Source organism: Lontra canadensis, unplaced genomic scaffold (assembly GCF_010015895.1).
Source record: "Lontra canadensis isolate GAN:19392208 unplaced genomic scaffold, GSC_riverotter_1.0 scaffold11, whole genome shotgun sequence".
Taxonomy (NCBI): domain Eukaryota; kingdom Metazoa; phylum Chordata; class Mammalia; order Carnivora; family Mustelidae; genus Lontra; species Lontra canadensis.
Window position 1 is genome coordinate 15,686,234 of NW_022631005.1, and position 24,776 is coordinate 15,711,009.

Below are 24,776 nucleotides of genomic sequence, written 5' to 3' on the forward strand. Positions count from 1 at the left end.
CTAGAAAAAAAGCTTTTGATGACTTATGTTACACCCCTTACCATCCTATTAACAATTTCTTGAACTCCACTTGGTGCCAGCTCTGCCTTTTGAGTACTTGGGATTTTTTTCTTCTCTCTCTCTCTCCCTCTTTTAGTTTGTATTTAAATCAAATGGCTTTCCACCATTCACAGTGAGACCTGTAAGACTTGTGAGTCAGGGAGGCAGGTAGAGAGGAAGTATGGACGTTCAAGAGAGTCTAGGCTTTATTTTTTTTTTTAATATTTTATTTATTTGACAGAGAGAGTCCCAAGCAGGGGGAGGGGCAAATGGAGAAGCAGGTTCCCCACTGAGCAGGGAGGCCCAAGGGGGGCTCGATCCCAGGACCCTGGGATCATGACCTGAGTGGAAGGCAACCTCTTAACCAAATGAGCCACTCACGCACCGGAGTCTAGGCTTTAGGTACCTGGGCTCAGATCTAGTGTCTGCTTCATGTTTGCCATGTGACCAGGGGCAAATTGCTTAACCTAACTGTGTCTCCATTTCTCATAAAGCCTATGCACCAGGGTTGTTGTGAAGACATACTTGAAATAGGAGGTATCAAGTACCTACTAGGTATTTAATGTTATATCTCCTCCCTCTACTCTTCTTTGTTTATTGAGTATTTACTTTGGGTTGGCATTTAGTGAGTTCCCTGCCTTGCTCCTTCTGTCCATCATTAAGTCAGTCAACATTTAATATACACCAATGGTGGATATCTTCACCCAGTTTCGAATTTCATTATGAGAATTGGACTATTTTCTACTCAAGGAAATGAGCATGCAGAAGTACCTTCCGTACTTAGAATCACAATCATTCCAGCAATTTTCTGCCTAATCGGACTGTTTCTTTGTTCCCACCAACCTCTTTAGTGAACCGCTTTGGTATTTCTGCAAGGCTTTGCAACCATTCTGTGCTTGGGTATCTTAGATCTCTCTTCTTCCACGATCCTTTGACGTTATCAGAAAAGAAGATGCACTAAGGTCTCTTAACTTCATACGTTTGCCATGCAACTATGTGGATTGGTTAGTTAATAGAGCAGATTAAAACACTTTGTTTGATTCTGCTCAAGCATACCAGAAATACATTCAAAATCTACAGCTACAAAAATGTAAAGAAGGTAGTCCAAATATAGTACTACATAATGAGACTCCCTGTTGGTAGTATATAAAGCAGTTTAGAGTATAGCTTCAAATTCTAATGAAGATCATTTTAAATTTTGCACTGAATTGTGAATTTAAAATTCCCATGTTCTCCATAAGTATCTGAAGAGGGGCATGTAAATACCATAAGTGAATTAATTACTGCCTTAAGTTGGTAAAGCATGTGTGAATCCAAACTTTATTCTTGAACTTGCACTTCTCTTCCCAAGGTTTTTTGAACCATTTCCTATATGCCAAGTTCTGAGTACCTATTCAACTGCTGAGGACATATAAAAAAGGAATTTTTCTTTGCAGAGAAGCAATCTTCCAATCTCAGAAAATCACCACCACCGCTGCAAAAAGTCTGCCCAGCACCATATAGACGAATAACACGAAATTCATAAACCAGAAAAGAGATATTTATAATCAAAAAATTTTACCTTGACTTTTGCTCCTCCTTTTAATATTAGCCGCATCAGTTTCTTTCTCTGAGAAGAAACGAAAAGACTAAATGGCAAGAAGATCTTTAACTCTTGCTTATGTTTTGTGGATGTAACGTGGGACCACTGAAGTTATTGGACAACTTTTCCAAGCTGACTTTTTTGAAGTAAACCCAAAGAGAAGGGAAAATGGAACTGTCAGCTCACTGATGGCGCCCAAATGGCGCCCACACCAGTTCCTTCAGAGACTCCATAATTTCCATGGAAGGGCCAGAGGCCCTGCCAATATCCGCACATCATTGGCCTGATAGACCATAACAGCTTCTTCTGAGCCGTTCTGGTCTATGGTGTCAATGCGTACTCAGGGAGTCCTCAATGCACGGATCATTGACACGGCACTACATAACGGCTCCTTAGCAGCCATTATTGGGTATCAAGTCAATGCATACTCAGGGAGCCTTTAACGCACAGGCCTGCACAAGCAGACACATTCCGAATACTAAAATTCCTTAGGAAAATTAGTCATTGCCCATGTGTGATAGCTGTTTTCCATTTTGAATTTTAACCATTTTGGGGAAAGGGCGAGAAGGGAAAATACCAGGGTCGTCTGAAAAGACCTTAAAAAACTGGTGCAAGAGTTTGAAGTATGGGGTGGGCGTATGAAGACGACGAACTTCTAATTTTTTCCTTTCCATAGCCTCATTTTACTGTGTCAAAGTTCTAGAAAGCACTTCACTTTCATTGAGGCTCTTTTTCAGGCAGGGTACAGCTCAGAAAGCCTTTTTTTATGGCTCAGATATAAATCCCAGAAAATGTAGTGGAAATGATGACAGGCTCTCTAACTATAAAATAACAGTAGTAGGTGTCATTATAATAATCTTACAGAACTACACACATCAAAAATACCACGTTTTATGATGATCTCTGCAAGAGATTTCAGTTGGTTGTCATTCCAGACTTTTAATAAATAACATGTTGAGTGGGAAAGATTCTGCAAGGATCAAAATAAAATAATGATAATGATGATGATGGTAGTAGTGGTAATAATAATCATCATCATAATCATAATACAGCCACTGTTTATTATATTCTTACTATATGGCAGGCACTTTGTATACATTATCTCATTTAATTTTCTCAACAGACATTACAAATCAGGAAACTGTGCCTTTGCAAGGTTAAATAACTTGACTGATAACACGCAACTGCTAAGTGACTGCGGTGGGATTTGAACTAGGTGTGTCTGGAGCCGTGCTGTTACCATTACATTGCTTCTAATGATGACCACCTTAGGGGAAGCAGGTTTTTATTAAGAATGTCCAGCCGCTCGTCTGCTTACTAATCAGGAAACTGAGGCAGGGCAGTTTAACTAATTTCCCATTATATGAGAGTCGGAGTCAGTACCAGAACGCAACATTGCAAATGCCCTCTCTGACACCATGTGAACTGCAGACAAGACGTGGGAATTTCAGAGACACTGTTTGTGTTTTAGAAGGAATGTCCACTGTTGCCTTCACTCCTATAAAGATTCCCCCCCACCAAATCAAAATGGTGTGAGTTTGCTGTTGTTGATATTTTTCCCTTTTGTGTTCTGCTTACTGACTGACATCTGCTATCATGCTAAGCAGGTGTTCTTATGTAAACGAACGTGCCCTGTTTGTGTTTCGCCATCCTCGCTGCTGCGCACCCAAATGAGCAGCGTGATTAAGAATCCTGTAAATTTTTGAAAGGAAACGGATGGCTACCCTACTAGAACATAATTACACCGTTCCAACATCCGCAGCTCACTGCTGCAGCAGAGTTGGAGAACAGCAGAAATTAATAATATATAATAGCATCATTCTCGTAATTTATAAATGAAATAAAGTAGAGAGGAGATTCTGCTGATATGCATTTTCTCCTCAATTCTAAAAGACAAAGTATAGATTGGAATTTTAGTGGGGTGAAACCTGGCCAGTAGTCTCCCACTAGTTGCCTGATTCATGATAGGAGTGATTTTGCTTAGGGAAAAGAGCTAATGTCTTCTACTAGGGCCTGGGGGGAGAAAATGAATAAACAAGGCCCTCTAAAGGCAATATTAGATAAAGGGGGTCTGAGAAACATTTCTGCAGTTCGTGTGCCCACAGTATTTTTTAAAAGGTAATATTATTTTAAGACTTTAATGGAGGCGTTGCATTTTTTCTTTCGTTATAATAACATACCACCATAGGTCAAACCCTCTGGGAAGAGAGAGACCCGATCAGTTAAAGATGCGGTCCAACATAAACTTTATGCTAAAAAGTGTTTGGTAAATTCTGGAGCTCTGCTGTACAACACTGCATGCATAGTGAACAATACTATACCGTGTACGTTAATTCATAGGGTAGATTATGTGTTAGGTGGTTTCACAACACAAAAAAAGACATTTGTGTTTTTAAGAAACAAAAACAACATGATTTTGAGCACCCCAAATGTATCAGTTGGCCTCTTATTACATTAGAGTAAGGTACTTGATTCTTTTCATCATGCCTTTCAACCACGCTGGCGAAATAATAGAACTTTCCAAAGAGGAAAATAAATTATATGTTAAAAGTAGCCAGTCCATAACTCTGTGACGTAAGATTGTGAAAGGAAGTTCAAAATTTAAAATATTTTTGTATTTTCTTGCCATAAGTAAGTTGCCAGACAAATGGATACCTCCATTTTGTCCCCCATGAGCCCAGGGCCCACAACAGACATACAGATACATACACACACACATATGGGCAATTTAGCTTTAAGAAAAATTTTATTATTTAAATGGTGTTATTTAAGCAATTTTTTTCTTCTTAATTTCAAAGAGTGACAATATGTCCAAAAAAAAAAAGCCAACATGGATTTTTCTTGTTTTAATTAACCTTAGAGAACATGCAAATACTACTGGCTTTTAAGAGAAGAATGTCCATTTAAGATGCTTATTCATTTAAGCAGTATTCATTTAAAGGCCCCCTTGAGTATTATTCTATGTGTTTTGATTTGGTTCAGAGAAAATGTATTCATTTAATAGATTTATTTCATTAACAGGTATTTATTTAAGTGGGTTCCACTGTATTTAAATCTCCAAACAGTCTCCATTACTTCCTTGCTTGCTTGCTTTGTGTTGACTAATTTTAATAAGCCTAAGGTGCCTAGGGTCTTATTGAGTGTTCAGTTTGATCAATATGGTTAAATTAAAATTGTGCAAAATATAAGCAAATGTACTCTAACAACACAGTGAAGAATGCGCTGTGCACTAAGCATTGATTGGTGTGCCATGCACACGGCTGTTTTGTGGTGTGTGGGTAAGCCTCTCAACTACTTGGGAACTGCAGATCTCCTTCGGAACTCCTCTCTCTCCGGACACACCCACGTTCTCTCCCACCCAGACATTCAGGGAAGGGCACAGGCCTACCCAAGGAACTGGAAGAGCAAGGAGAGTCATGTCAGGTGTTACGCTTTTTGATGTGATAAGAAGCAGAATGTACGACTCACAGTGAAATTGTATGTAAAGAAAAAATAGCTAAGATCTCATAAAAAGTAAGTCCTGGCTATCCCCCAAAATGCTTTCGGCAATGTCAGTTTAGAAGGGAGAGTCTAGTTCCTTTTCACAGAATAACTTTTTATCTTATTGTAATTACTCTTAAATCTTAATCACTTGGTAGCTTGTATCCTTTTTCAAAGTTCTTGCTTGTTGAGTTTGATTTGGCAAGTTACCAAAAACAAACAAACAAACAAACAAACAGACCCCACCCAATTTCTGAAGTATACCAGAAATCAGCCTTACCATTAGTGCTGCTTTTGAAAACCTAGATAACTTAAGAGCCTTCTAACAAACTCATTGCTTTCTATGTAATTAAAAAGCTACACAGACAGTACATTTTAGTGGGTTCCATTTAGCATGTAGGTTTGTATCTTCCATCCTTAAATCAATTTCTTTACGTTTCTCCTTTTTCCTTCTCTTTGTTTTCCTCTTCTGCTTGTTCTAAGGGATGCAATAGGAATATAGAGTATACTTACTACTCAGTGTCAGCCTTCTTAAGCTTTTCACAATCTACCACGATCACGGAGCGATCATAATTATATATCACACAAAAGTGTTCCTAATATGTGTTGGCTCTCAAGGCGGTTTCTTTTTTTCCTACCTGTTGTGTGATCTTGTATCTATCTTTAATCTTCTTGCTAAGTGATAGCTACCATCACAGCTTTGGCTTTCCTTGATATTATCTCTGCCTACATGTCCAAAACAAAAGTTCACATGAGCAGAAGTTGATCTTATCAAAGGTAAATCAGAAGTTAAGAAAAAAAAAAGGCAGGAAGATAAAGAAATAAAAACTACATATCTTGCAAGCAATTACTGTATTTAGAAACGTGTGTTCTGTTGAGACAAAAATCATTCTCTAGGTTAAATTGACCATGTAGGTTTATAAGCATAGCAAGAATTTGAAGTTTCCTTGTGAATTAAATCTACTGCTTGAGCTTCCTAACCTCTAATAGCACAGTCCCCAGCAAGGCTGCAAAATAATGTTTGAGTCTTAAAATCATCAGAAATAAGTCAACCAATACAAGTTCAGAAGAACTGACTTTATTTTTGTGGTGGGGCCAACAAAAATACTTAGCTTTTTGTTTAGTTTTGTTCATGTTAATCTTGATTTTTCTTAGTGTTTTGTATGTTTTGAGTTTTTAATATCAAAGGTAGTGCTCTTTGTAAACAAGTGTAAGCTTACCCAGGCAGCTTCGCTTACACTCTTCCCTTGTAATCAGATGTGAAAATTACACCCTCCCTTTTGGATACATGATAATTACACATTTCAACATGCAAAGAATTGTCTCTGTTTCAGTTGTTGGAATGAAAAAGCTGAGACATTCAGTAAAATATATTATTATATTAAAGATCATTTCCATAATTGTTTTCAGGATTCGTAATCAAAACCATGATCAAGGTAGTTTTAGTTTTTAAAAAGAATACACATGGAAATAAGGAGTAGTTAAAATTAATTGCTAAGTTCCACTTGACTGGCCGTTCTCTTATTTTATAAAAAAACAATTGGGAAAATACATTATATTCTTTCTTTCAAAAAAATCTTTTTGGGGGCACCTGGGTGGCTCAGTGGGTTAAAGGCTCTGCTTTCAGCTCAGGTCATGATCCCAGGGTCTTGGGATCAAGCCCCACATGGGGCTCTCTGCTCAGTAGGGAGCCTGCTTCCTCCTCTCTCTCTACCTGCCTCTCTGCCTACTTGTGATCTCTGTCAAATAAATAAATAAAATCTTTAAAAATAAATAAATAAAAAATAAAAATAAAATCTTTTTGGATCTTATTTGGCATTTTTTTCCTCCATGCTTATAGAAATACCTATTTTTCATGTAGACCAAAAACAAAGGTTAAAAAAAAAAAATCTACATTTTTGTGATCATGTGCAAGGTTTTGTCAGAGAAGAGATATAAATATCACAAAGGAATCTTTTCAGGAAATGTGTTTTATTTATTGTTTGTGTCTTATTTTTTTCTCCCCCAAGAGTCCTTATGAGCCAACTGAGCCCATTGTGAAAGTTTTGTAAACTCCGATGAGGTATCTCAAACTTCACAGCCAGATTTCTAGGCTCATCTGCAGTGCCACTTAACGTCATAAGGTAGAGATGTCAGTGTGGGTATAAGACAAAGCCTGAAAAACTCGGAGACTTTGGTAAATCGCACTAACTCAAAACATTTTTTTCCTCTTTGGGGTGGAGGCTTTAGGTTATTGATTCCTTTTTTATTTCCCTAAGCTAAATAAAAGAGAATGGGATAGAAGGCAGTGGTAGATAACTGATGTTATGGTCTCTTGAAATAGTTTATATCATAAAGGATATTTGGGTTTTTTTCTATTCAAGTATTTGTTTTTTTCCTATTCATCCAAACACTAGCATAGGTAAGAGAGGATACATATTCACGCATATTCACAATACATACATATTCACAAATTTATTTTTTTTAAAAAAAGGATCCTAGTAGATTTTTGGTTCTGAAAATGTCTCAACCCTGTTTTCAAATATTTGGACTTAAATGATAACACTAATTAGTGCTTATCTGTACATCCTTTGTGTTTTAAAAACGTTGCATAATCTGACATGTATAGTTAATTTTCCAAAATATTTTCCCTAGAGAGCATTCATGTATTTTTAGACCTTGGGAGGAACTGGAGATTTCAACTCTTCTCATCCCTAGGCTTCCCTTGTTGGGTAGACATTGAAACAAAACTGCAGAACCAGGATTTGAATCCTAGTCTTCTGATCGAAAATTAGGGACAGGATACTGTTTTGAATGTTGTTGATAGTTTTCTCTCAAGATCCAGCCCTACATGATGTCTTATTTTTAGGCCGAATGATTCTCTACCCCGAAGTGTCAGGTTGTAATTGGTGTATATGCCAAGAGGTGAGTGCGCTAGAATCAGAAAATCCAGTGTGCCTAAGTGCTGAGTTACTGGACTATGGAGCCACATGTTCTGAATTCAAGATGCTGGTTTTAGTGTTTCTGTGTTTTTTGGAATGATTGGGTGGTAACTTTTTAGGTGAGGTGTTCTCATAATTCTAATACAGAAAGGGAGCAGAGCACCCAGAAAATATTTCACCTGGTATTGACATTAGCCTGGCATTAAGTGAGTTCCCATTCCAGGCCCCTTTCAAAGTAAGCCAAGCCTCCATTGACACAAAAGAGAGTGTGGGGAGAAGAGTCCATGGCAGAAGAGTCGATAGAGGAGAAGACAGGAGGGAAGGCAGCTGAGAAGGAATGAAAAGGCCTGTATACCTGGCCCCATTATCTGCGTCCACCTTCTCCACGTTTACCTTTGCAGTAGGAGCAGCGGTGGTGAGGAGAATGGCTTTCTCTCCGAAGCCATTCCTGATTACACTACGTGTCTTCTACTAGGTTCTATTCTAGGAGGCCGACTGATCTGTGGAGTTCTGGAATCACAATCTAGTATAAGAAGAGGAGTCCTGGGCTTGGTTCGGGAAACTCAGACTTCTGGTCCTCCCAGTCCTGCCATCCAGTGGCAGTGTGGTCAGCACCAGCACTAGTGCCTCGCTGGGCTTCCTGTCCCTAGCTGTAACGTGTAGAGATTGGACAGAGGTTGTGAACTGGTGGCTGACAGATGTGTTTGGTTTGGCTCAGGAAATATTTTAAACACATTTGAATTGGTTACCAATATTTAAAAATTGGGAAAGTCACTCAAAAGTTCTAATTTTCAGCTCTTCTAGAGAACTCAGAAGATCTGACTTCCCTGGCCTACATGGCTCCACAGAAAGAGGAAATTTCTCTGTATCCCTGACAGAAGGATCAGCCAACCTCCTTCCTCTGCATGGTCTGTGTAGACATCGGTGTGTGTGACCCCTAGTCGTCTCCAGGACTCTTTCCTTATTATAGCTCCTCTAGCTCTATAATTCTAAATCTGACGTGCCTCACTGTACAATGTACACTGAATCCTTAGTGGTTTCTACATCCATGGTAGAATTGTCTGTATAATCAGCATCAAATAAAAGTTGGAAGATTTAAATAAGTCAGCCCTATTTGGAATAAACTCTTACTTTGAAATCTGATGATGGAGGCAGGTAAAGCTCAGAAAATGTGGCCTTAAAGCTAGTCACAGGAAAGGTTTGGCCTCTAACAATTGTCTACCCAGCAAACTATATAACTACTTTGTAAATTATCCCAAATTCATTCTTTAAAACTAAAGCAAATAATATAGGCTCCTTCAGTTAACATAGTATTTTCCCACATCTCCCACTAAACCAACATCTCTGATCTTCTTTCTGAATATTGGGCTCATGAACTTTTTCTGTTCACATAATTGCAAGGAAATTATGTAGTCTTAGGAACTATTTGGTCCTATTCAAAAGTAAAGAAATATCCTTGATTTAGAAAGTCATATTTTTATAAACCCTTTTCCCAGATATATCCAGTTTGAACACAAAAGATAACATTTGTTATCTTTGGTTATATCTATGGTTATAGAGTGTTTCATATTGTCCAAGGTGCTTTGGCAGAAATATCTCATTTGATCTTCATTTGATCTTCACAAAAATTCTAGCAGGAGAAAGAGAGGATATTTAACACAAACAAAGAGTCACAGACTCAGAGAAATCAGATGACTTTTGGAAAATTGGCCTACTATTTTAATGTGTGAAAGACCCAGTATTCAAGCCTATAGCTTCCAGCTCAACATTCAGCGCGTTCCATGTTATAGCTGTGTTTCTAAGATGGATGGTTGGATGGATGGATGGATGGATGGATGGATGGATGGATGGATGACTGGATGCATAGGTAGGTAGATAATCTTACTGAAACAATGATTTCTTTTCCCCTCATGAATGAGCAGAATTGTCTCAACGTTTCCTAAGTTGGATGAAAAATCTTTTTGGTAGCTATTTTTAAGTGAATCCTGGATTTTCATTAAAGGAAACTAGTACGTAAAAAGTTCTAGTACGTAAAAAAGCACAATTCATAAGCAGTGTAGGGAATAATTTAAGATCAAAGTTTTAGAGTGAAATAATCATACAGAGTAAAGAAGGGAGGGAGGAAAAAAACAAATGAGGTAGGTAAAAGGTTATGGAAATTAGGGGGGTTAACTGTAAAATAATGAAGTAGAGGATCAAAAACGGAGATTATGGAAAGATGAGAAGAAATATAAGAAGAAATACAGGATAAGAAGACTGTGTAGTAATTTAAGAAGTGAAACCCCTCAGGACAGAGATAGGGGAGAAATAGGAAATTCTAGAGAGGAAGCAACAATTAAGAAGTGTGGAAAAAAAACCTCTAGGCCAGAAATCTGAGCAGACTTGAGGAGAGGGGTAGGTGGTTAAATATGGAAACACAAAAAGGGATGTTTTTAGGAGTTCAGAAGCTGAAAGGAAAATAAATTTTAATCATGAAACTCTGTGAAGACAGAATCAACAAGTCTGAATTACAAGAAAGGAAATTCACATGGTTAGAAGGGAAGAATAGAAATTAGTAAGAGAAGTCTTTGGATTTCAAGAGGTGGATAGAGAAATGATTAAAAGGAAAGAGGGCACGGTAGCTGGAGGTAGAAAATGAAATGATCCTGGAAAGAAGTGACTGGGACCACAGCAAATTGCAATAATGTAGAAAAGGGAGCCAATCAAGGAACCAGAAAGAGGGAAGGAAGGAAGGAAGGAAGGAAGGAAGGAAGGAAGGAAGGAAGAGAGGGAAAGGAGAGGAGGAAGGGAGGGAAAGAGAGAGGAAGGAAGGAAGGTAGGTTGGAAGGAAGGAAAAAAAGGAAGGGAGGGAAAGAGAGGAAGGAAGGAAGGGCAGGAGGGAGGGAGGGAGGAAGGAAGGAAGGGAAGGAGGGAGGGAGGGAGGAAGGAAGGAAGGAAGGAAGGAAATTAATTTAAGCTCTTTTTGGAGGGGACCAAGCCCCCAGGGTAACAGAGATAAAAGTGGCAAGGGGAAAGTGGGAAACAGAGAAGGCAGCAAGGCAGTTATGGGGCAGAAGGAGGCATTGTGTTTCTTCAATGAACCCTATGGTATTGGTTTTTCTTTTCCATAACTGGGGACCCTGCTTTATTTCACATATTCATATTCTACCAGTATGATCAATTCACATGGGAGAGGAATTTACAAAAAAGAGCCACTTTTTACTTTTTCAAATTTTCCACAGGTGAAGTAACCCTGATGTTAATCTATCAATCTGAAGGACACAGCACCAGAGCAAGTGTGGCGTTGGTGCTAGAGGTCATTACCAATCTTGAAACTGTTTTTTTTTTCCAGTAAATTCATAATTCATATAAAGTGGGAGTTATGTCCGTTTATGGCAAAACATGCTCTAGATATTGATTTATATTGCTTTTGCTGAAGTTTTTTTAGTTTGACTTACAGATTTTTCATCTACTTTTTATAGATTGTATTTTATAACAAAATTGTGTAGCTCCTTCAACAATTCTTTTTTCTTTCTTTTTTTTAGAAAGGGAGAGATGGTGGGGCGGCGTGGGGTGGGGCGAGGGAGAATGTCAAGCAGGCTGCACACCCTGTGGGGCTCGATCCCACAGCCCTGAGATCTTGACCTGAGCCAAAATCAAGAGTTGGACGCTTCACTGACTGAGCCACCAGGCACCCCACACTCAACAATTCTTTACCTTGATATATACACTCATTTTATCTAGACTCAAATACATTCTCGCTCTGAATGGTCTAAAAACATACTCCATGGGGTTCTAGAATTTATTTAGATGCCTCCTCTCCCCCACCTATTTCTAGTCTTCCTCTTTAATTAAATGATATAAAGCCTTTGGCCATACAATTTTCATATCACTGTGAAAATTGAGTTAAAAAATCATAACAGACATAAGAAATGGGAGGAAATTAGTACTTTCATAAGAACTTAAAGCAATTCTCTTCAGTACTCAGTTTAATCTCTTTTTTCCTTCTTCCTTTACTTCTTTCCTCTTCCTTTCTTGTCTTTCTTTTTTCCCCTCCATAATCCCTGGCCCCTTTCTAAGATCTTCACCTCAAAGATAGATGTGCCTGAAAAGAAAAGCAAAATCACTGGTTGCTGTACTAACAATTACTTCTGTATTTGTCAGAAACCAGTTTGAAATAAGATACAAAATTCCTAAAAGTAGCTATCTGTCTGAAAAAGTTTTTTAGGTCTAGCCAGAATATGAATGGATACCTCTTCCATGTCATGAAAACAAATGCTTATGTATGACCCCTGAAGAAAAGAAAAAAAATGCCTTAATAATGACAATACCTATCTTATAAGAGTGGGAAACATAGCTAAGTGGCTTTTGGAACACTTACTGGACTTGTTCGTTTTTGTTTGTTTTTTTTTAACCTTTAGCATATGGAGAAAATAGAGATGACAGGCAGGTAGCTGAATGCGACAACAGGATGGCAAACGGTTCTTGACTTTCAGGATAGAAAGAATTTATAAGACACAGATCCTAATACAGTTAAGTTCAGGACTGCAGACAGTGGGGGTGGGGAGGCCATGTTTTAAGAGCACTCATTATCCTTAAACATCCTCTTAATGCAAAGTCACTCATCTCTCCCCACCCGCCCCCCTGCTTCCTAGAATTAAGGAAAGTCCTTCCTTAACTTGGGTTGCTATGCAGAGATGTGAAATCTCATTGGCTCCGAATGATTTTCTGTTTAGTAGCGACTACTGGGAACCCAGCTAATGTGCATATTGATGTACCCTGTAGCTTCAGAGATGATGAAAGAGCATATTACTTATTTCCACAACAACAAAGCTAAGAGAAATTTGAAAGCAGCCAGTTATTTTACCTGGGGACTTTCTCCCAGGTGACTGGGTTATAGAGCCACAGAATTTACATATGGGGGCAGTCCCATTTTCTGAAAAAGTTTTTCTGGGGAGCCACAATACCACTCTCAACCCAATAATAATAATAATAAAATAAAAGAATTAAGAGACTGTTGCTTTCATTTGCATACATTTAGTCAACTCGGCCTAAAATATGGAAAAAAACATTATGATGCTCATTCAGAGTGTATTTTATTCGTTGTTTACTAGGCTGGACCGACATGATATGATTTGTGCTTTGCGGGGTCACAACAAGCTACTAGCAGGACAATTTGCTGAATCAAGAGGATGATTGTGTCTGGTGCCAGTCAGTCGCAATTAGGACCAGGATCAGGGAGGCCCAGGGCTTGTGCATCGTCTTGGGCTAGCTGCATAGAAATCAGCTCACCTGAAACTAATTGTCACAACAGAGACCTTATGCAAATGAGCCCTGGGGTTAGCGTGGGAAAAGAAAAACTGTCGCAAAGATAGGTGACCTGCTGAGCAGGGGGTCTGTTGCTGGGGAAATCTTTGTTCAATGAGTTTAAAAATGTTTTCATTGTTCAAAAAAAAAAGCATACCCACTCACCAAGAGTGTGGCAAACACACTCATCTAAAATTCCAATAAAGTGAAAGCCTGCTTTGGAGCATGCAATAAATTGGTAGTCTATACTTTATAAGGGCTAGGGCAGGAAAATAATTTCCCTTTTGCAAGGGCCTTTAAAGTTGAGGTGCTGTGGGTTACAGAGTGGGCCTACCTTGAAAATTTGCTTGGAAGGTCAGTTCTGCTGTTATCCTGATGGGGTTTCTACCTCCTTTTCTAACCACATTCCAACTGTCCTTGTCCACATAGCCATGAGGGGTTCCTGTGAACTAGACAAGAGAGGCCTGTTTCCTAATTGAACTTCACTTTTTTTTTTTTTTTTTGAACTTCACTTTTATCTCAGGTAGAAAAGAAGGGCCAGGAGAGCTCCCCCCACATGGCAAAAGAATCCAGGAAACAATGGGCAGTTTCTTAAACTGTGGTTTCTCAAATGTTCACAGAATTAAATGAAATGCAAACGTTGTGAAATTCCAAGACAGGTTATATGGCCCGAGTGACTATAGATTTTAGAAATTTAGCAAAATAAAATTTATTTTTAAATAATTGACTTCCCTTTTCTAGACCTCTGACAAAAATATCTGTAAATTAGCAATATTGTAATTTAATCTTGTAAGTAATACAGCACACCTTTGAAATAGTCTTCAAAATGTTCAACTTTAGAAAACTCCGTGAAGAAAAGTCATTTTGAGGTGGGGAACCTTTTTATATGTTGTTGTAACAAAGTTGCTTTTGGGTTATTGATTGATTTTTTTTAGCTTTTCAATTTTGTTTCCCTAAAAAAGTATGGGTTAACATATTGACACTACTTAGCTTTTCACTGAAAATTTGCCGGTAACATATTAAATAATGTGTATTCACACAGCAGTATAAATCAAATAAGGAGAAAATGGGGAATTCTGAGCTTCTACAAGAACAGAGATGTTTTGTGTCTGGTGATTCCAAAAGACGAATAATTGGAATAAAATATTTTAGGTGAGAGAAAAAGAAGCAAAGTTGCACTGCATTAGCTTTGAATGCAAATGTCATTTTGTTTGGCAAATTACTGGGTCTGCGAGAAAGTAAGTGTTTTCATTGTGTTTCCTAAGGGGCTGGATTGAAATTTGGACTTGTATCTGCTAAGCAAGTTCAGGAATTACCTCAACGGCCACCACAAAACCTAAAGAAAGTTAGGCTCAAAAGCAGCACGACTTAATCACAACTTAAATTAAAAGGAAAAAAAAAAGAAACCAAACTCTTTTGTCCCTTCACCACTGTCTGAAATAATTTCCACATATAGGAGACAGTTCACAGTGTGTATGAAGTGCTCAGCTTTCACTCATCAAACTTTAATCGGAACTGCATTTTAGTTTTTGAATAAAGAACACTTAAAAAATTTAGATGCAAATGATTTTGCATTATTCATGCCCTAAGTGTCCTTGTAGATTTAAACACTTCTGAGGCTACCTTGATTCAAGTAATTACCTAGGCCCTCACTGCTGCGTCATGAATAAGGTATTTTGCACAAGCAAAGTGTGTACCCGATGAGCTTTTAAAGTGGCTTTACACTGAACTTGTGTATTGCTTCTCGTGCATGAGTGAGCCGAACACGCGTCGCAATCTGTCTCAGGTGGGAAACCCTGGCTGGGCATCCATGGGTGACGGGATGAAACCCGAGCGTCTCTCTCCACACACATGCTCTTCCTTTTGTCTCTTCTTAAGAATCTCAAAGTGATTCTCCTACCTGGGTCTAGTAGCTGTTTGAGAATCTAAGAGAGCAATAGATGAGGAAAAGAAATGAGAGGTAAAGTAGCACTGGTTCCGCTTAACTCCTCTGTCCCCGGAGTTCATTTAAATGGCCACTTTTCAGCCCACCTCGCCTCCACCAGCAAAGACTTCTGCATAAGGTACGAAGTCTCTCTGATTTTATGTGGCTCAGTACATCTGTCTCCCCATCTGTCAGCCTAGACTCAGCTCCTAGAGCCAGGTCCTACCTCCACCACCGTATTCCTCACAAACAGGAACTGGCTTCACATTCAAAGGTGAATGGAGGATGCTTCCCATGGAAATGGAAGCGACCACGCAGCATGAGTCTCTAAGTTTATCCACACACATGCACACACACACACACACACACACACACACACAAAGAAGGTTCGTAAGAGTTAAATATAATTGGCTGAGGCCTGTAGCTGGCATTTGTTACAAAATGCCCAAGACTTTCCTTTCCAACTCCGTGGCTTTGAAGAATTATAGGAATTTTATGATGTGCTATTGGAGTTATACTGGCAGAGATTACAGAAAAGGGGTTAAAGTTGGTTTATGGTAGAAAAAAATTATGCAGAAACCAATAAAAATAAACACACTCAAGTAGACTAAACTTGCTGGGCTTTTAGTTTTAGTTTAACAAAGGAAGTTTAGATGAAAGTAAATGTTGCAGCTTTTAGAAAATTAGTTGACACTCATACTTGATCATCTTTACTACACAGCGGTATAATTAATATTTAAACATTCTAATAATGCAGCTTGCTTTGCATGCACTTTTCAGCCTCACAACAGTATATTTTATCTGGAATTGTGTTAGCATTTTCTTGGGTACTACCCATTTTCATGGAGTTAAATTTAAAATAGAGTAGGGCCTTAGCCCTTATGGCCAGTAAAACATCAATAGGAGAGCGAACAGGTTTCATACATCTCCCAGACAGTTTATTATTAAGACCAATATTTACCCGAGATAGTAGATAATATATAAATTGTGTTCCATTGCGCCCATGAACGCTTTTAAATGCACGGAGCAGATTAAGTTTGAAAGTTGCGTCTGGCTGCGGTCCACTCACCTCTGACTGTCCAAAACAGGAGAATTTTGATTTTGGGAAAGCGGTGTGAAATGAGGAGAAAGCACGTGAAAGGCTCAGCCTGCCGATATCTGCCCATTCATTAAGACATCTGATTAACGCAGGGAAGAATTTTTATTTCCAATACATGAAATCATTTCGAAGGCATTGTCTGAGCTGTGACGGCTGAATGCCCAGGAACTTGGTAAAACAAGGAAACTAGTAAAATGTAGAGAAGTTAGCTTAATTGAGAGAAGACGGAGCTAATTTATTTTCCTATGAGAGCTTTCTTCCCGTTCCAGTCTCAGGGCTGTAGGTGGTAGGGAAAAGTTGTTTCAGGTGCTACCCTCAGCTCGGCCCCTTTGAAGAGTGCAAGGTGCCCGGTGTCCTTGATCTTCTTCGAGGTCGAATGGTGAGAAAGAGCGTTCTACTTTTCCACTGTAACTTCAGTGTTCTTTAACAAAAACATAATTTGCATGCACATATTTACTGCTCATTCTGTATAACTGAGTAGGTGTACTGAGTTGCGGGTCTATTTTGAGTCTCGGCCCATGTTAACCCCTTGAGGCCCACTTCACGATAGGTACTGCCCTGTGGGAGTCCTATCGGTCAGTGAAGGATGAAGCCAAAAGGGATCCAAGGCCACGCCAACACTGGGGCATCTCATTTCACTTAATTCTGTGAAGCCTTGAGCCAAGGTTGGCACAACTCAAAGGGCACAAATGAGAACTGCAAAATTAGGCAGGTTAGGTTCTTAGAGAGAAAAGATAAGCAACAGAAAAAAAGAGCCTATAGGAAAGATCCCTATAGAAGAGGGCTACGTAAACGAAGTTTCACAGGGAAAGAACCAGAGGGATCTCATGAGGTAGCTGTCATGAGACGGTTTGTGCGGGCTGCTTTGTTTCCTTTTGTCAAAGAAAGTCATTTTCACAGATTCATGGAGATGATCGTTTTTATTTCTGATATCCAGAAACCGAACTGGCAGTTTGGTCTCTTTGTATTTTATTGGGTTTGTTTTGAGAAAGAGAGCTAAATGAACTCAGCTTACAAATAACTAACAGCCCCTGAACTGTTTAAAACCTGCTCTTGAGGTGGGAAAGCAGAGATAAGTTGAACCCAACTGCTGTCACATGTATGGGTTTGACAGATAGGTAAGTCCGAGAGTGGACAAAATTAAAAACATTTTTCATATGCTAATCTCCACCTGCACAGGAATTTTTTTTTTTTTAAAGGAGGCAGCCTACTGGTAGACTAAATTCAAGAGCTGTCTATGACCAGTACATTACTTCTAGGAATTGCCATGACACACAAAAAAATGAATAACTACTTTCATGAAAAAAGTCTTCCATAGAATCTTAATTCCAGATGGGCGTCATGACAGCATGGGCCAGCAATTTGTGGAAAGAAAAATGACCCATACATGTAGCTGTTAAACTAACCTAATAATTCCCTCCAGGTGTAATTGGCTGAAAGTTCTGTCTGAGGAATTACTTTTTTAGTTGCAGATAGAGGTAAAAGGGAGCACAGTGGTCTGCCTTGCCTTTCAGGTGGTAGGTACATATAAAGTAGGTACATATAAACTTCACAGTGAGTGTGGGAGACAACAGGGGATGTCAATGAGAACCTACAGATTAACCCACAGCAATGAAATCTGAGAAGGTTTATAGCAAGTAGGTAATAGTTTCAGTCGTCTGTGAGAACCCATAAACTCCAACTTCACGCTGGGACAAAACAGGGCAGGACATTTGAGGTAGAGGGTGAGAAAACCTTCCTCTCCTTATGATAAAGCCTCTCCCAGACTTGTTTAAATGCCACTGGGCTGCTATTGAATGCTTACCATTTCTCTGGGTTTTATATTATTGTACAAGAAGCTTTGGGAGTTTCCTTTAAGTTTGATAAATATTCAAATTTGTGCATAATTTCTACACTTCAGTTTTGAATGATAGAAAATTTCCCATGCTTGTTGAGTTTCCTTTCAAGTAAGAAAGTAATTCTTGTAATAAATGAGAATGTTGTGTTTCTTTTTCCCAATATTGTCAAGCTTAATAAGCCCTTACTTCAGTTTATAAATTCAAGATTCACTAATTTATTGAAACGAGAGCCAAAATAGTCCATGAGAAGTCTTAAACATCAAATGGTGACTTAAAAGAAATGGGAAGCTAATGGTTATCTAAGGTGAGGTCCTACCTTTTTCTAGCAGAGAGTCCTCAGACTTAGGAAACTTTTGGTTCAAATGCCTATAATGGGATTAGTACTCTCAGTTACCATGCGGTACTCTTTGGGGCCCTATGAAGTAAATTCTAGTCCATGATTATAACACTGGTGTCACTTTAAAATACACTGTATCTGGGAGGTAACAGTCAGAGAAAGTTTCTGGCATGGTAGTTTTTGTGTGGAAGAGGAACTTAAAAGAACATATGCAGGCACTAGATGAAATGTTTTGCTTTGGCTTTACATGGAGGGAAAGCTGGACAATGGTCATTTTACTTTTTAAATGGAACTTAAACCCTGATGCCATGTGACCGGCCAGGCTGCTAACAGGAAGGAGAAGAGTTAGTTAGCATCCTTAACATTCTTTGATTGGCAAGCACATTAGGAGGTAGATAAGGGAGCGGCATGGGCGACCCACCTCCTGGCCACGGGAGGACAGTGCCTGGAATGTCTGCAATTTGTTTCTATTTTTGTCACACCTATGTGTGGCCACCCATCTGGTCTGAATCAATCAGTCTCATCGCAGGGCTCTGCTTCTCTCCCAGCTGAAATAATACCCTCCTTTTCCACTGTTCTGCGTTAAGGAGTTTCACTTTTCACAACTGGCCAGGCAAGACTATTCACAAGGCTAGATGTTTGTAAATACAGGTGAACCCAGGAGGAGGCATTGGGGAGAACTAAAAAAAAAAAAAAAAAAAAAAAAAAAAGAATATTTTATGGATACACTCTGCTTTACTAGAAACAGTACTTGGGAAAATTGAATGATTCATTAGCAAAATATTTGACTCCAGGAAGTAAAAGAATGATGCTATATCATTTTGTATGCATGTATCCTTATTTATTTTTTAATGCAGTTTTCTTTGCCTGAGTTTAAACGAGGCTGTTCTACCTACAGCAGATAAAGCCAAGGTATGAGGTATTGGCCACCACTTAGGCTGAAGGATTTTCTTAGGCCATTTCTCTCTGCTCCACACTAGAATAAATAATGCTCAATTCACCTACACCTCTGTAACAGCCCTGCACCTCTGCAGCTAGATCATGTTCTTGACATTCCTCATGTGCACATTCTGTTCTTTAGCAGTCCAGCGCCCATGCCTCCCCCATCTGATTCCTGCACACCTGACAGCCTCTCTCTCCAGTTTGTAGACCACTGACCTCTATTACAAAGGTCAAGGTATTCACCAGTGAAACCAGCTTTAGGACCACATAGCACTCTTCCCACAAGAGACCTCAAAACTTACTGACGTTGGCCTTGGCAAATTAAATAACAAGGGAAAAAGCAACTCATGCTCCCTATCTGCCCAGTTTCCCAATGCAGTGGGAACTACCAGCCTATCGTCACCTCCCATCCGGGAACCCCAGGGTTATTTCTGTCTCACCCGCCGCCTTCCTCACTCCCCACATTCAGTCTGTTAGCAACCATTGCCACTTTTTCTCCTTTTTTGGGGGCCAATGTTTCCTGAATCCACCCCCTTCGTCTTCATTCTCATAGTTGTGGTCTTGGTCTAGGCTTTGGCTTTGGCCTTGGCCCACTGGGAATTTGCGGCCTTCTTCTGTCTCTGCGTCCGTAGGAATATATCAGGCCTCAGCTTAATTTACCACTGATGAACTTGCTCTCCTCTGTCTGTACCTTTAACCAGTCCACCATTCTCTTTGGGCTCCACTGGGACCACCGACTGCTTTCTGGACTCATTCTGTTGCTCCCTTTCTAGGTCTCACCTCGTCATCCAACCCTCAACGAACGGCACCTGTCTTTCTTCTTCCTTTTCCAAAGTAAGCCCTTCTATTCTTTATCCAGTCATTTCTCTCATTGCTTCAGAGACTCTGCTATGCTGTCCCCACCCCGATCGGTGCCCCTGTGTGGCAGATCCGGAAACTTTGGATCTTTCAACCGTCCTTCCTTGCCTTCCCTCCATTCTGATGTGGCAAAGTGTGGTCAGTGATCATGAGACCAAGTTCAGAATCTCAGCTCTACCACTTGCTACCTATGACATTGGACAAGTGACCAAACACCCGTAAGCATCAGTTTCCTCATCCATAAAATGGGTTATTGTGAAAGAAAAAAAGGCAAATGATGTCGAACACCGCTGGCACATAGTAAGCTCCATTTAAATGTTTGTTGCTGTTCTCAAAGGACAACTACCCAATCACACACCTTCAGTCACTCTCACACCCTGTGCTCCTTTATCCTCACTTGTAAATTCTGATGACAGCACAACTGAGTTCCTTTAATCTGGTTCCATCAGTAGATTATGTCCTACAAATCAAGGACAAAGTTAATTGAATGTGGCTGGTACCAACCAAGTGATGATGAAACCTTAAATGATGCTTTGTGAGGATGATTATGAAGAAGATGATGGTAAAGATTATGATGATGGTGATTATGGTGAAGAAAACATGGCCAGGCCCTCCTTTGGGTTAATACTCTTGGCTCATACAGCTAAGTCTCCAGGAAACATATAGCATTCCCCCTCAAATTAGTTTCTTCTTCCCATTACATGGAAACACGTTATGCGTAAAAAAATATATTGTGCAGTATGCATGAGATTTATTTCTCAGAAAGCAGAGAAATGGTAAGAATTTTAAGTGTTCTACGTACTTATTTAGATCTCACATCAGGAGATAAAACAAATGAAAACTCTGACTTGTTAATAATTTACATTTTAGTGGAAAATTCATACATGCTGTTAAGAGACCTCTAAGACCCGACACAGAAAATGCAAATAACTCACATCCACTGCGCACTGAAGACAGACTTTGTCTGAGAAGAAAACATTATCAATTAAAAGAAACAACAACAGCGTTTACAAGGGAACATTGGCCATATTTACAGGGCTATGATTCTAATTTCAGATGACTCTTCTGAAGTATTCACATCGATGATCTCTCCATTCATCAGGTGTTTCTTACAAAAAATCCACCAAGGTCTACCTCGCCACCTAGGAGGTAGCTCACAAGTAAGGGGTTTCTTTTCAGCAAGCCACACCATCACTTTTCTCTAACAGCTTATGCAAAAGTTTCGTGGGGGAGGGAGAAGCCCGAGCCAGAAAGAAAGAGAGAGAGAGAGAAAGAGAGAGAGAGGGAGAGGAGTGTGCATGACAATAACTACCTCTGTCCCTTTGCTTTTTGTTCTTTTCATGTCAGAGAACTTTTTAGCTGTGCTGCCCGGGTAACTGCTCTGGAAGGTTGGGATATCTGTTGTTGAAGGAGGTTTGTGATTGAGGGCCTTCTGACACAACCTTTTGTTGCATTGAGGTGTTTGATCCTCTTTCCTTTTCTTCTAAAACCAATCCCATCCCTTTAAAAAATGGATAACCAGCACTTCTTTTACTTATTGTCAGCTTTTGGAAAGTGGCTGTGGGGGTTTGTCGAAGTTTAACTGGTTAACTCTTTGCATGCTGATAGGCTGCTGATAAATACACTTCTTCTTTCTGAACACGAGAGATTGTAATCACTTTTATCAGGTATATACGGTTTTTACTCGTGCGGAGCAACTGAACCGCGTTCGGTCCGAAATACAGTGCTTGTGCTCAAGGTCTTGAAACGCGAGAGAGGTTCAGGCTTTGAAATGGGACAGGACACATCCTTACCTCCTTTTTGTCCTCAAACTGAAATGGGTGAGAGGTATGACTCTGCCATTTGAAAAGCCTGATAAGGTATACTCAAGAACGGCAGGCTTCGGTAGAAAATAAATGCAACAACTGACTTCGAAACGGGGCGGTATAACTATATGGCAACAAAAGAAGACAGCCTCAGAAGGCAGAGTGTAAGGGTCTTGTTCCAGCCTGCCGGCTAAATGCTGGGATAGTTTTTCCCCAAAGGAAGGGACACAGCCCAGGCTATGGGGAGAGAAAAGAAGCTTAAATGGATTATTTAACAAAAAAGCAACTTAAGGCTTCTAGATAGTGACCTACATCCTGCACACAATGATGATATCTTTACGGCCGTGATAGGGTTAATAACCTAACATCATTCATGTAGTGTTTTTTGAAAATTGAATTTTACTGCTACAAAGTAAATGTAACAGCCCTCTGGAGACAATATTACAGGCACTTTATTGTTTGCTAAGCTGATGTCATCTTTCTACAGACTGACTTTAAAACAAAGGCAGAACATTTATTACAAATATCACTGTGTGAAAGGAAATCTACTGAAATATTGTTTAGAAGGTGAGCTGATAAAAAAGTATTAATACTTGGCTTTGATCATCTTACACCGTGAAGTTGTGACTTCAAAATGCTGCTCATGTGATCCCTATTCAAAGCAAAACTTCATCCTGGAAATTCCTCTCCACCTCTCTAACATTATTCGCCCTCAAGTTGGAATATTTGTTTAAGCTTCCTGCCTGTTTTGGATACATTTTTACTCTGTAAGGGGATTTATTAACACAGTTGATGAGCTCTTGAGAGGGAAATTAAATAGCACCTTTTAGGGATGATGTATGTATGATTTAAGAAACAAAGTATGGAGATGAAGCTCTTTAGTTTATGTAATGAACTTTCAAAATCACCTGTAAGTGGTGGCTGGAAAGTGTGCAATTTAAATAAGCTGTTTAAGGCATTGCCAGGCAAGCATTCTGCATGGCACATTGCTTGCAACTCAGAGGGTTTGGTCCCCATATCTGATACACATGTAATATAGCGTGAAGTTGTTTGTGGATCACACAGGAGCTTCTTAGAGCCTCATTTCCACACTATAGCCCTTGAAAATGTATCAAATGAGCAGACACGTTTGGCTCTTCCTTACAAGGCACAAGTAATTTGTTTGTAAATCAGTTACTATTCAAGAAAAGTTAAATTAGGGAGAACTTGTTTCTTTGATGTTTCCCACTTCGAAAGCCAAAGAGCAAATTAATGATCATTTTGAAGTAATAATGATAATGAGGAAAACATAATTTTGATAGTGAGCTACACTATCTCAAAATAACTTTTCAGGTACGGTGTATGAATACAGCCCAAATGACCAAAATAGCCTGATGGTGTTTTTCTAAGAAAATGATTTAGTGCTCTGCTTTTGTCTCTGAAGTCTGCTTAGAAAGAAAACGCAGGTCAAGGAAATTGGGTTAGAAAAAAAGACTGGTGTGGGGTAGGTGTAGAATTATATGAAGAATATCTAACAGGGAGTCTGTGGGCACTCACCAGATCAGCAGACGAGAGTCTCGCCAGTGTTTGTGAGCTGCTCAGGATGGACTGATGACATTTATATCAATCAAAAATGAATCCCCAGACATCTACTTAGCATGCTCTGTGAAAGGCAGGGTGGTGGCTGGTGTCTGGGCCCCAGGCCCAGGAGAAGACTACCTATACTGGGATTGTGATTCAACCCGGAACTTAGCTGCAACATTAAAAAAACTTATGTGGCTAATGACTATACTACTATAAGAGAAAACCATTTTTTAAAAGCTTACACTTACTTGAAGCATTTTACTATAAACCTGCCAACCGGGAAGTTACTTTATATTCGGCTATTCATTATTGTATTTGACCAATATTAACTCCTTACCAGGTGCTAGATACAGCTTTAGCGTCAAGGTCCAAAGGTGAGTCCTCACAGAGCCTCACAGGTCAGTGTCAGAAACTATGGCTTGATGCGATCAGAGCCTGACACATTGCAAATATTAAAAAATTCAATATTCAGTAAATACTTAATATTCCGTAAATGTGCAAGAAAGCCATAAATGTTTGTTGAATGACTGATAGAATGAAATTGAGTAAGAATCAAGGTAAGTTCTTCATTCCATTTGTGGACAGGGAGGGGCTGAGATTTCCCCTCCTTAGGCAGGTCAGCACAATTGTAAGAAGGGACATGCTTGAGCTGGCCTCAAAAAACAAAAAACAACAAACAAATAAACAAACAAAAAAAACCAAAGTGGGGTTTACCATGCGAGCAAGGACAGGAATTGTGCAGGGGTGGTGGAAACAGCACCACAGAATAGGGTATGATTTTTAGTGGCACAGCCCAGTTCCGGTCCCTGCACTCCTTCCTGATACTGCCTTATGGATTTGCTCCCAACCTTTCTCTCTCCCTACTCCCTGTTGTATGGTCAGTGATAATTTGCCCCCCCACCCACCACACACACATACACTACCATTGGGATTCAAGTGTCCATGTCCTCAAGTAAGAACAAAATTATCTCATTCATCTCATGAAAGAAGAGAAATAGCATGCCTGTGCCTCACTTCTATCTATAAAACTCAAATTTTAGTTGTCTACTAAGAGACCTCAGTTTTGACCAAACCCTGTTTTTTAGCATCCAACATGGATGAA

The 24,776-nt window shown here is 39.4% G+C and overlaps 1 protein-coding gene and 1 long non-coding RNA gene across 10 annotated transcripts in view; both read left to right on the forward strand.

Moving 5' to 3' along the window:
- ZEB2 (zinc finger E-box binding homeobox 2) overlaps positions 1–24,776 on the forward strand; it is a 134,565-nt gene that overhangs the window by 27,011 nt on the left and 82,778 nt on the right. The window lies entirely within an intron of this gene.
- On the forward strand, positions 14,110–14,864 carry LOC116866875. Of its 2 annotated transcripts, none has more exons than XR_004382503.1 (2): positions 14,110–14,177; positions 14,574–14,864. It is a non-coding gene; the product is annotated as an uncharacterized LOC116866875 (long non-coding RNA). The 2 variants fall into 2 exon arrangements; XR_004382502.1 differs by lacking the exon at positions 14,110–14,177 and adding an exon at positions 14,185–14,460.